This window comes from Lasioglossum baleicum, unplaced genomic scaffold (genome assembly GCF_051020765.1).
Source record: "Lasioglossum baleicum unplaced genomic scaffold, iyLasBale1 scaffold0027, whole genome shotgun sequence".
NCBI classification, from domain to species: domain Eukaryota; kingdom Metazoa; phylum Arthropoda; class Insecta; order Hymenoptera; family Halictidae; genus Lasioglossum; species Lasioglossum baleicum.
The window spans coordinates 2121136-2133999 of NW_027469087.1; positions in this window are offsets into that span (position 1 = coordinate 2121136).

The following is a 12864-nucleotide window of genomic DNA, read 5'->3' on the forward strand; positions in this document are numbered from 1 at the left end:
CGCATAACGCATAACGCATAACGCATAACGCATAACGCATAACGCATAACGCATAACGCATAACGCATAACGCACAACGCACAACGCACAACGCACAACGCACAACGCACAACGCACAACGCATAACGCATAATGCATAACGCATAACGCATAACGCACAACGCATAACGCATAACGCATAACGCATAACGCATAACACATAACGCATAACGCATAACGCATAACGCAAATCCACAACACATAACGCATAACGCATAACGCATAACTCATAACGCATAACGCACAACGCATAACGCATAACGAAAATCCATAACACATAACGCATAACGCATAACGCATAACGCATAACGCATAACGCATAACGCATAACGCATAACGCATAACGCATAACGCATAACGCATAACGCATAACGCATAACGCATAACGCATAACGCATAACGCATAACGCATAACGCATAACGCATAACGCATAACGCATAACGCATAACGCATAACGCATAACGCATAACGCATAACGCATAACGCATAACGCATAACGCATAACGCATAACGCATAACGCATAACGCATAACGCATAACGCATAACGCATAACGCATAACGCATAACGCATAACGCATAACGCATAACGCATAACGCATAACGCATAACGCATAACGCATAACGCATAACGCATAACGCATAACGCATAACGCACAACGCACAACGCATAACGTATAACGCACAACGCACAACGCACAACGCATAACGCATAACGCATAACGCATAACGCATAACGCATAACGCATAACGCATAACGCATAACGCATAACGCACAACGCACAACGCATAACGCATAACGCATAACGCATAACGCATAACGCATAACGCATAACGCATAACGCTTAACGCATAACGCATAACGCATAACGCATAACGCATAACGCATAACGCATAACGCATAACGCATAACGCATAACGCATAACGCATAACGCATAACGCATAACGCATAACGCATAACGCATAACGCATAACGCTTAACGCATAACGCATAATGCATAACGCATAACGCTTAACGCATAACGCTTAACGCATAACGCATAACGCTTAACGCATAACGCTTAACGCATAACGCATAACGCATAACGCATAACGCATAACGCATAACGCATAACGCACAACGCATAACGCATAACGCATAACGCATAACGCATAACGCATAACGCATAACGCTTAACGCATAACGGATAACGCATAACGCATAACGCATAACGCACAACGCACAACGCACAACGCATAACGCACAACGCATAACGCATAACGCATAACGCATAACGCTTAACGCATAACGCATAACGCATAACGCATAACGCATAACGCATAACGCATAACGCATAACGCATAACGCATAACGCATAACGCATAACGCATAACGCATAACGCATAACGCATAACGCATAACGCATAACGCATAACGCATAACGCATAACGCATAACGCATAACGCATAACGCATAACGCATAACGCATAACGCATAACGCATAACGCATAACGCATAACGCATAACGCATAACGCATAACGCATAACGCATAACGCATAACGCATAACGCACAACGCATAACGCATAACGAAAATCCATAATACATAACGCATAACACATAACGCATAACGCATAACGCACAACGCATAACGCATAACGCATAACGCATAACGCATAACGCATAACGCACAACGCACAACGCATAACGCATAACGCATAACGCATAACGCATAACGCACAACGCATAACGCATAACGCATAACGCATAACGCATAACGCATAACGCATAACGGATAACGCATAACGCATAACGCATAACGCATAACACATAACGCATAACGCATAACGCATAACGCATAACACATAACGCATAACGCACAACGCATAACGCATAACGCACAACGCACAACGCATAACGCATAACGCATAACGCATAACGCGTAACGCATAACGCATAACGCATAACGCATAACGCTTAACGCATAATGCATAACGCATAACGCATAACGCTTAACGCATAACGCTTAACGCATAACGCATAACGCATAACGCATAACGCATAACGCATAACGCATAACGCATAACGCATAACGCATAACGCATAACGCATAACGCATAACGCATAACGCATAACGCATAACGCATAACGCATAACGCATAACGCATATCGCATAACGCATAACGCATAACGCATAACGCATAACGCATAACGCATAACGCATAACGCATAACGCATAACGCATAACGCATAACGCATAACGCATAACGCATAACGCATAACGCATAACGCATAACGCATAACGCATAACGCACAACGCACAACGCACAACGCACAACGCACAACGCACAACGCACAACGCACAACGCACAACGCACAACGCATAACGCATAATGCATAACGCATAACGCATAACGCACAACGCATAACGCATAACGCATAACGCATAACGCATAACACATAACGCATAACGCATAACGCATAACGCAAATCCACAACACATAACGCATAACGCATAACGCATAACTCATAACGCATAACGCACAACGCATAACGCATAACGAAAATCCATAACACATAACGCATAACGCATAACGCATAACGCATAACGCATAACGCATAACGCATAACGCATAACGCATAACGCATAACGCATAACGCATAACGCATAACGCATAACGCATAACGCATAACGCATAACGCATAACGCATAACGCATAACGCATAACGCATAACGCATAACGCATAACGCATAACGCATAACGCATAACGCATAACGCATAACGCATAACGCATAACGCATAACGCATAACGCATAACGCATAACGCATAACGCATAACGCATAACGCATAACGCATAACGCATAACGCACAACGCATAACGCATAACGAAAATCCATAATACATAACGCATAACACATAACGCATAACGCATAACGCACAACGCATAACGCATAACGCATAACGCATAACGCATAACGCATAACGCATAACGCATAACGCATAACACATAACGCATAACGCACAACGCATAACGCATAACGCACAACGCACAACGCATAACGCATAACGCATAACGCATAACGCATAACGCATAACGCATAACGCTTAACGCATAACGCATAACGCATAACGCATAACGCTTAACGCATAACGCTTAACGCATAACGAAAATCCATAATACATAACGCATAACGCATAACGCATAACGCATAACGCATAACGCATAACGCATAACGCATAACGCATAACGCATAACGCATAACGTATAACGCATAACGCATAACGCACAACGCACAACGCATAACGCATAACGCATAACGCATAACGCATAACGCATAACGCATAACGCATAACGCATAACGCATAACGCATAACGCATAACGCATAACGCAGAACGCACAACGCACAACGCACAACGCATAACGCATAACGCATAACGCACAACGCACAACGCACAACGCATAACGCATAACGCATAACGCATAACGCATAACGCATAACGCATAACGCATAACGCATAACGCTTAACGCATAACGCTTAACGCATAACGCATAACGCATAACGCATAACGCATAACGCATAACGCATAACGCATAACGCATAACGCATAACGCATAACGCACAACGCACAACGCATAACGCACAATGCATAACGCATAACGCATAACGCATAACGCATAACGCATAACGGATAACGCATAACGCATAACGCATAACACATAACGCATAACGCATAACGCATAACACATAACGCATAACGCACAACGCATAACGCATAACGCACAACGCACAACGCATAACGCATAACGCATAACGCATAACGCATAACGCATAACGCATAACGCATAACGCATAACGCATAACGCTTAACGCATAACGCATAACGCATAACGCATAACGCATAACGCTTAACGCATAACGCTTAACGCATAACGCATAACGCATAACGCATAACGCATAACGCATAACGCATAACGCATAACGCATAACGCATAACGCATAACGCATAACGCATAACGCATAACGCATAACGCATAACGCATAACGCATAACGCATAACGCATAACGCATAACGCATAACGCATAACGCATAACGCATAACGCATAACGCATAACGCATAACGCATAACGCATAACGCACAACGCATAACGCATAACGCATAACGCATAACGCATAACGCACAACGCATAACGCATAACGCATAACGCATAACGCATAACGCATAACGCATAACGGATAACGCATAACGCATAACGCATAACGCATAACACATAACGCATAACGCATAACGCATAACGCATAACACATAACGCATAACGCACAACGCATAACGCATAACGCACAACGCACAACGCATAACGCATAACGCATAACGCATAACGCGTAACGCATAACGCATAACGCATAACGCTTAACGCATAACGCATAACGCATAACGCATAACGCTTAACGCATAACGCTTAACGCATAACGCATAACGCATAACGCATAACGCATAACGCATAACGCATAACGCATAACGCATAACGCATAACGCATAACGCATAACGCATAACGCATAACGCATAACGCATAACGCATAACGCATAACGCATAACGCATAACGCATAACGCATAACGCATAACGCATAACGCATAACGCATAACGCATAACGCATAACGCATAACGCATAACGCATAACGCATAACGCATAACGCATAACGCATAACGCATAACGCATAACGCATAACGCATAACGCATAACGCACAACGCACAACGCACAACGCACAACGCACAACGCACAACGCACAACGCATAACGCATAATGCATAACGCATAACGCATAACGCACAACGCATAACGCATAACGCATAACGCATAACGCATAACGCATAACACATAACGCATAACGCATAACGCATAACGCAAATCCACAACACATAACGCATAACGCATAACGCATAACTCATAACGCATAACGCACAACGCATAACGCATAACGAAAATCCATAACACATAACGCATAACGCATAACGCATAACGCATAACGCATAACGCATAACGCATAACGCATAACGCATAACGCATAACGCATAACGCATAACGCATAACGCATAACGCATAACGCATAACGCATAACGCATAACGCATAACGCATAACGCATAACGCATAACGCATAACGCATAACGCATAACGCATAACGCATAACGCATAACGCATAACGCATAACGCATAACGCATAACGCATAACGCATAACGCATAACGCATAACGCATAACGCATAACGCATAACGCATAACGCATAACGCATAACGCATAACGCATAACGCATAACGCATAACGCATAACGCATAACGCATAACGCATAACGCATAACGCATAACGCATAACGCATAACGCATAACGCATAACGCATAACGCATAACGCATAACGCATAACGCATAACGCATAACGCACAACGCATAACGCATAACGAAAATCCATAATACATAACGCATAACACATAACGCATAACGCATAACGCACAACGCATAACGCATAACGCATAACGCATAACGCATAACGCACAACGCACAACGCATAACGCATAACGCATAACGCATAACGCATAACGCATAACGCATAACGCATAACGCATAACGCTTAACGCATAACGCATAACGCATAACGCATAACGCTTAACGCATAACGCTTAACGCATAACGCATAACGCATAACGCATAACGCATAACGCATAACGCACAACGCACAACGCATAACGCATAACGCATAACGCATAACGCATAACGCATAACGCATAACGCATAACGCACAACGCACAACGCATAACAAATAACGCATAACGCATAACGCATAACGCATAACGCATAACGCATAACGCATAACGCATAACGCATAACGCATAACGCATAACGCATAACGCATAACGCATAACGCATAACGCATAACGCATAACGCATAACGCATAACGCATAACGCATAACGCATAACGCATAACACATAACGCATAACGCATAACGCATAACACATAACGCATAACGCACAACGCATAACGCATAACGCACAACGCACAACGCATAACGCATAACGCATAACGCATAACGCATAACGCATAACGCATAACGCTTAACGCATAACGCATAACGCATAACGCATAACGCTTAACGCATAACGCTTAACGCATAACGAAAATCCATAATACATAACGCATAACGCATAACGCATAACGCATAACGCATAACGCATAACGCATAACGCATAACGCATAACGCATAACGCATAACGCATAACGCATAACGCATAACGCATAACGCATAACGCATAACGCATAACGCATAACGCACAACGCACAACGCATAACGCATAACGCATAACGCATAACGCATAACGCATAACGCATAACGCATAACGCTTAACGCATAACGCATAACGCATAACGCATAACGCTTAACGCATAACGCTTAACGCATAACGCATAACGCATAACGCATAACGCATAACGCATAACGCATAACGCACAACGCACAACGCACAACGCATAACGCATAACGCATAACGCATAACGCATAACGCTTAACGCATAACGCATAACGCATAACGCATAACGCTTAACGCATAACGCTTAACGCATAACGCATAACGCATAACGCATAACGCATAACGCATAACGCATAACGCATAACGCATAACGCATAACGCATAACGCATAACGCACAACGCACAACGCATAACGCACAATGCATAACGCATAACGCATAACGCATAACGCATAACGCATAACGCATAACGGATAACGCATAACGCATAACGCATAACGCATAACGCATAACGCATAACGCATAACGCATAACGCATAACGCTTAACGCATAACGCATAACGCATAACGCATAACGCTTAACGCATAACGCTTAACGCATAACGCATAACGCATAACGCATAACGCATAACGCATAACGCATAACGCACAACGCACAACGCATAACGCATAACGCATAACGCATAACGCATAACGCATAACGCATAACGCTTAACGCATAACGCATAACGCATAACGCTTAACGCATAACGCTTAACGCATAACGCATAACGCATAACGCATAACGCATAACGCATAACGCATAACGCATAACGCATAACGCATAACGCATAACGCACAACGCACAACGCATAACGCACAATGCATAACGCATAACGCATAACGCATAACGCATAACGCATAACGCATAACGGATAACGCATAACGCATAACGCATAACGCATAACACATAACGCATAACGCATAACGCATAACACATAACGCATAACGCACAACGCATAACGCATAACGCACAACGCACAACGCATAACGCATAACGCATAACGCATAACGCATAACGCATAACGCATAACGCATAACGCATAACGCATAACGCATAACGCATAACGCTTAACGCATAACGCTTAACGCATAACGCATAACGCATAACGCATAACGCATAACGCATAACGCATAACGCATAACGCATAACGCATAACGCATAACGCATAACGCATAACGCATAACGCATAACGCATAACGCATAACGCATAACGCATAACGCATAACGCATAACGCATAACGCATAACGCAAACGCATAACGCATAACGTATAACGCACAACGCACAACGCACAACGCACAACGCACAACGCATAACGCATAACGCATAACGCATAACGCATAACGCATAACGCATAACGCATAACGCATAACGCATAACGCATAACGCATAACGCATAACGCATAACGCACAACGCATAACGCATAACGAAAATCCATAATACATAACGCATAACACATAACGCATAACGCATAACGCACAACGCATAACGCATAACGCATAACGCATAACGCATAACGCATAACGCACAACGCACAACGCATAACGCATAACGCATAACGCATAACGCATAACGCATAACGCATAACGCATAACGCTTAACGCATAACGCATAACGCATAACGCATAACGCTTAACGCATAACGCTTAACGCATAACGCATAACGCATAACGCATAACGCATAACGCATAACGCATAACGCACAACGCACAACGCATAACGCATAACGCATAACGCATAACGCATAACGCATAACGCATAACGCATAACGCTTAACGCATAACGCATAACGCATAACGCATAACGCTTAACGCATAACGCTTAACGCATAACGCATAACGCATAACGCATAACGCATAACGCATAACGCTTAACGCATAACGCATAACGCACAACGCATAACGCATGACGCATAACGCATAACGCATAACGCATAACGCATAACGCATAACGCATAACGCATAACGCATAACGCATAACGCATAACGCATAACGCATAACGCATAACGCATAACGCATAACGCATAACGCATAACGCATAACGCATAACGCATAACGCATAACGCATAACGCATAACGCATAACGCATAACGCATAACGCATAACGCATAACGCATAACGCATAACGCATAACGCATAACGCATAACGCATAACGCATAACGCATAACGCATAACGCATAACGCATTACGCATAACGCATAACGCATAACGCATAACGCATAACGCATAACGCATAACGCATAACGCATAACGCATAACGCATAACGCATAACGCATAACGCATAACGCATAACGCATAACGCATATAACGCATAACGCATACCAACGCATAACGCATAACGCATAACGCATAACGCATAACGCATAACGCATAACGCATAACGCATAACGCATAACGCATAACGCATAACGCATAACGCATAACGCATAACGCATAACGCATAACGCATAACGCATAACGCATAACGCTAACGCATAACGCATAACGCATAACGCATAACGCATAACGCATAACGCATAACGCATAACGCATAACGCATAACGCATAACGCATAACGCAACGCAGAACGCACAACGCACAACGCAAACGCATAACGCATAACGCATAACGCCAACGCACAACGCACAACGCATAACGCATAACGCATAACGCATAACGCATAACGCATAACGCATAACGCATAACGCATAACGCTTAACGCATAACGCTTAACGCATAACGCATAACGCATAACGCATAACGCATAACGCATAACGCATAACGCATAACGCATAACGCATAACGCACAACGCACAACGCATAACGCACAATGCATAACGCATAACGCATAACGCATAACGCATAACGCATAACGGATAACGCATAACGCATAACGCATAACGCATAACACATAACGCATAACGCATAACGCATAACACATAACGCATAACGCACAACGCATAACGCATAACGCACAACGCACAACGCATAACGCATAACGCATAACGCATAACGCATAACGCATAACGCATAACGCATAACGCATAACGCATAACGCTTAACGCATAACGCATAACGCATAACGCATAACGCTTAACGCATAACGCTTAACGCATAACGCATAACGCATAACGCATAACGCATAACGCATAACGCATAACGCATAACGCATAACGCATAACGCATAACGCATAACGCATAACGCATAACGCATAACGCATAACGCATAACGCATAACGCATAACGCATAACGCATAACGCATAACGCATAACGCATAACGCATAACGCATAACGCATAACGCATAACGCATAACGCATAACGCATAACGCATAACGCATAACGCATAACGCATAACGCATAACGCATAACGCATAACGCATAACGCAGAACGCACAACGCACAACGCACAACGCATAACGCATAACGCATACGCACAACGCACAACGCACAACGCATAACGCATAACGCATAACGCATAACGCATAACGCATAACGCATAACGCATAACGCATAACGCTTAACGCATAACGCTTAACGCATAACGCATAACGCATAACGCATAACGCATAACGCATAACGCATAACGCATAACGCATAACGCATAACGCATAACGCACAACGCACAACGCATAACGCACAATGCATAACGCATAACGCATAACGCATAACGCATAACGCATAACGGATAACGCATAACGCATAACGCATAACGCATAACACATAACGCATAACGCATAACGCATAACACATAACGCATAACGCACAACGCATAACGCATAACGCACAACGCACAACGCATAACGCATAACGCATAACGCATAACGCATAACGCATAACGCATAACGCATAACGCATAACGCATAACGCTTAACGCATAACGCATAACGCATAACGCATAACGCTTAACGCATAACGCTTAACGCATAACGCATAACGCATAACGCATAACGCATAACGCATAACGCATAACGCATAACGCATAACGCATAACGCATAACGCATAACGCATAACGCATAACGCATAACGCATAACGCATAACGCATAACGCATAACGCATAACGCATAACGCATAACGCATAACGCATAACGCATAACGCATAACGCATAACGCATAACGCATAACGCATAACGCATAACGCATAACGCATAACGCATAACGCAGAACGCACAACGCACAACGCACAACGCATAACGCATAACGCATAACGCACAACGCACAACGCACAACGCATAACGCATAACGCATAACGCATAACGCATAACGCATAACGCATAACGCATAACGCATAACGCTTAACGCATAACGCTTAACGCATAACGCATAACGCATAACGCATAACGCATAACGCATAACGCATAACGCATAACGCATAACGCATAACGCATAACGCACAACGCACAACGCATAACGCACAATGCATAACGCATAACGCATAACGCATAACGCATAACGCATAACGGATAACGCATAACGCATAACGCATAACGCATAACACATAACGCATAACGCATAACGCATAACACATAACGCATAACGCACAACGCATAACGCATAACGCACAACGCACAACGCATAACGCATAACGCATAACGCATAACGCATAACGCATAACGCATAACGCATAACGCATAACGCATAACGCTTAACGCATAACGCATAACGCATAACGCATAACGCTTAACGCATAACGCTTAACGCATAACGCATAACGCATAACGCATAACGCATAACGCATAACGCATAACGCATAACGCATAACGCATAACGCATAACGCATACGCATAACGCATAACGCATAACGCATAACGCATAACGCATAACGCATAACGCATAACGCATAACGCATAACGCATAACGCATAACGCATAACGCATAACGCATAACGCATAACGCATAACGCATAACGCATAACGCATAACGCATAACGCATAACGCATAACGCATAACGCATAACGCATAACGCATAACGCATAACGCATAACGCATAACGCATAACGCATAACGCATAACGCATAACGCATAACGCATAACGCATAACGCATAACGCATAACGCATAACGCATAACGCATAACGCATAACGCATAAACGCATAACGCATAACGCATAACGCATAACGCATAACGCATAACGCATAACGCATAACGCATAACGCATAACGCATAACGCATAACGCATAACGCATAACGCATAACGCATAACGCATAACGCATAACGCATAACGCATAACGCATAACGCATAACGCAGAACGCACAACGCACAACGCACAACGCATAACGCATAACGCATAACGCACAACGCACAACGCACAACGCATAACGCATAACGCATAACGCATAACGCATAACGCATAACGCATAACGCATAACGCACAACGCACAACGCATAACGCATAACGCATAACGCATAACGCATAACGCATAACGCATAACGCATAACGCATAACGCATAACGCATAACGCATAACGCATAACGCATAACGCATAACGCATAACGCATAACGCATAACGCATAACGCATAACGCACAACGCACAACGCATAACGCATAACGCATAACGCATAACGCATAACGCATAACGCATAACGCATAACGCACAACGCACAACGCATAACAAATAACGCATAACGCATAACGCATAACGCATAACGCATAACGCATAACGCATAACGCATAACGCATAACGCATAACGCATAACGCATAACGCATAACGCATAACGCATAACGCATAACGCATAACGCATAACGCATAACGCATAACGCATAACACATAACGCATAACGCATAACGCATAACACATAACGCATAACGCACAACGCATAACGCATAACGCACAACGCACAACGCATAACGCATAACGCATAACGCATAACGCATAACGCATAACGCATAACGCTTAACGCATAAACGCATAACGCATAACGCATAACGCTTAACGCATAACGCTTAACGCATAACGAAAATCCATAATACATAACGCATAACGCATAACGCATAACGCATAACGCATAACGCATAACGCATAACGCATAACGCATAACGCATAACGCATAACGCATAACGCATAACGCATAACGCATAACGCATAACGCATAACGCATAACGCATAACGCATAACGCATAACGCATAACGCACAACGCACAACGCATAACGCATAACGCATAACGCATAACGCATAACGCATAACGCACAACGCACAACGCACAACGCATAACGCATAACGCTTAACGCATAACGCTTAACGCATAACGCATAACGCATAACGCATAACGCATAACGCATAACGCATAACGCATAACGCATAACGCATAACGCATAACGCATAACGCATAACGCATAACGCATAACGCATAACGCATAACGCATAACGCATAACGCATAACGCATAACGCATAACGCATAACGCATAACGCATAACGCATAACGCATAACGCATAACGCATAACGCATAACGCATAACGCATAACGCATAACGCATAACGCATAACGCATAACGCATAACGCATAACGCAT